Consider the following 2,438-nt stretch of genomic DNA (forward strand, 5'->3'; position numbering starts at 1 on the left):
TTCAGAGCCCACCAACATTCTTTGCATATATGGAAAAATCACTCACTAACTTTATATGGAAGGGAAAGTGACCTCGGATAAGCAAAACACTATTAAAGAAGAACAACAATAAAGTAAAACCAAAACCAAACTCATAGTTTGGATCCAACTCATAGTGACCTCTCCTTAGATTTCCAAGACAGTATCACTACAGAAGTAGATCATCCAATCTTCCTTCCAAGAAGAGGTTAGTGGGTTTGAACCACCAGCCGTCTGGTTAGCAGTCAAATGCCTTAGGCACCATGCCAGGTCTCAAATTCCTGGATCTCAAAACCTATTATAGAGCCACATTAGTCACAACTGCCTGGCATTGGTACAATGACAGAAACATAGACCAATGGAATAGAATTGAGAACCCAGAAATAGATACATCAACCTATGGTCATCTGATCTTTGATAAAGGGCTGAAATCCATTAAATGGGGAAGATATTTTTTAACAAATGGTGCTGGCAAAGCTGGACATCCATTTGGAGAAAAATGAAACAGTGTGTACCTTACAGCATACTCAAAAACTAAATACAGGTGGATCAAAAACTTAAATGTGAAACCTAAAACTATAAAGTCCCTCAAGGAAAAAATAGGGGCAAATTTAGGGGTCCTAATATATGGCATAAATAGACTATCAAGCAAAACCCAAAGTACACAAAAAGCAGAAGATAAACTAGATGAATGGGGCCTTTTAACAATTAAATTTTTATGTGCTTCCAAAGACATCTCCAAAAGAGTCAAAAGAGAACCTAGAGATTGGGAAAAAATATTTGGCAATGATATATATCTGACAAAGGACTTTTCTCTAAAATTTATAGAAAAGTCCAACACCTCAGCAACAAAAAGACAAATAATCCATTTTAAAAATGTGCAGAAGACATGAATAGACACTTCACCAAAGAGGATATATAGGTGGCCAAAAAACACATGAAGAAATGTTCATGATTGATCATTAGCCATTAGAGAGATGTGCATCAAAACAACAATGAGATGCCATCTTGCCCCCCCACCACTGGTAGCAAAGATGAACTAAACAGAAAATAACAAATGCTGGCAAGGATGTGGACAGATTGATACTCTCATACACTGCTGGTGGGACTGTCAAAGATACAATCACTGTGGAAAGCAGTATGTTGTTGTTGTGTGCCCTCAAGTCAGACCCGACTCATAGCAATCCCTTCTTGGGTTTCCGAGGCAGTATCGCTATGGAAGTAGATTGCCCAACCTTCCTTCCAAGGAGTTGCTGGTGGGTTTGAACCTCCAGCCTTCTGGTTAGCAGTCAAGTGCTTTAGGCACTATGCTACCAGAGCTTTTGGAAAGCAGTATAGTGATTACTTAAAAAGCTGGAATTATACATACAATTTGACCTACTAATTCCATTACTAAGTAGACATCCTAAGGAAGTGAGAGCCAGGACAAGAACAGGTATATGCACACCCATGTTCGTAACAGCACTATTTATAATATCCAAAAGATGGAAACAACCTAGGTGCCCATCAACAGAAGAATGGATAACCAAACTATGGTACATAGGTACATAGACACAATAGAATTGTATGCAACCCTAAAGAATAATATAGAATCTGCAAAACACTGCATAATGTGGATGAACTTGGATGATATCATGCTGAGTGAAATAAGTCAATCACAGAAAGACAAGTGTAGTATTAGTCCATTATTGTAAAAAGTCAAGGAAAGGTTTATACATGGAAGGAAATTTTCTTTGTTTGTTACCAGAGGTGGGAGGAGAGGGGAGAAAACATTGCTATATAGGCAGAGACAAGCATTGATTTGGGTGAAGGGAAGGCCAATGTACCAAATATAAGCGATCAATGTGGTGACATTGAGAAAGAGGAAGACATAGAGAAGTGCATGGGAGGTAGAGACAATGATGATGAACCCTTTTGCACATTCAGTACTGCATTGTCAGTCATGGCAAACATTGATGTACAGGTGGATAGAAGGGTGGACAGCCTAATGATTAGGTATGTCTATGCAGTAGGGAGTATGCCCAAGACCATATATAGGATTGGCAGACAATGTTTCTACAAGTGTATTGGTATGTTCTGTAAGAATTTCTGGGTATATAATAGAGATGACAAGGGACAAGGTTGTAGTTTCTTCTTGGCTACAACTAGCCACCTGGAGGGAGCAAGTAGTTGGGCCTGTGGACTCAGGACCATGGTCGCAGGGGACCATGCTGCTCAAGGGGACCATCAAGTTCATTTGGCATAACATACTACACAAAACATTGTTCCACATCCTGTTTTGGTGAATAGGGATCTTACTTTGGTGGTGAGTGGGATCTTAAAAGCTTGCAAGCAGATATCTAGATGCAACAATGGGTTTCTCCTCATCCAGAGCAAAGAAGAATAAATAAAACCAAAGATTCATGGAAACAATTAATCTA

This window comes from Orycteropus afer, unplaced genomic scaffold, assembly GCF_000298275.1.
Source record: "Orycteropus afer afer isolate SDZICR_OR568_19922 unplaced genomic scaffold, OryAfe1.0 scaffold00022, whole genome shotgun sequence".
NCBI lineage: Eukaryota > Metazoa > Chordata > Mammalia > Tubulidentata > Orycteropodidae > Orycteropus > Orycteropus afer.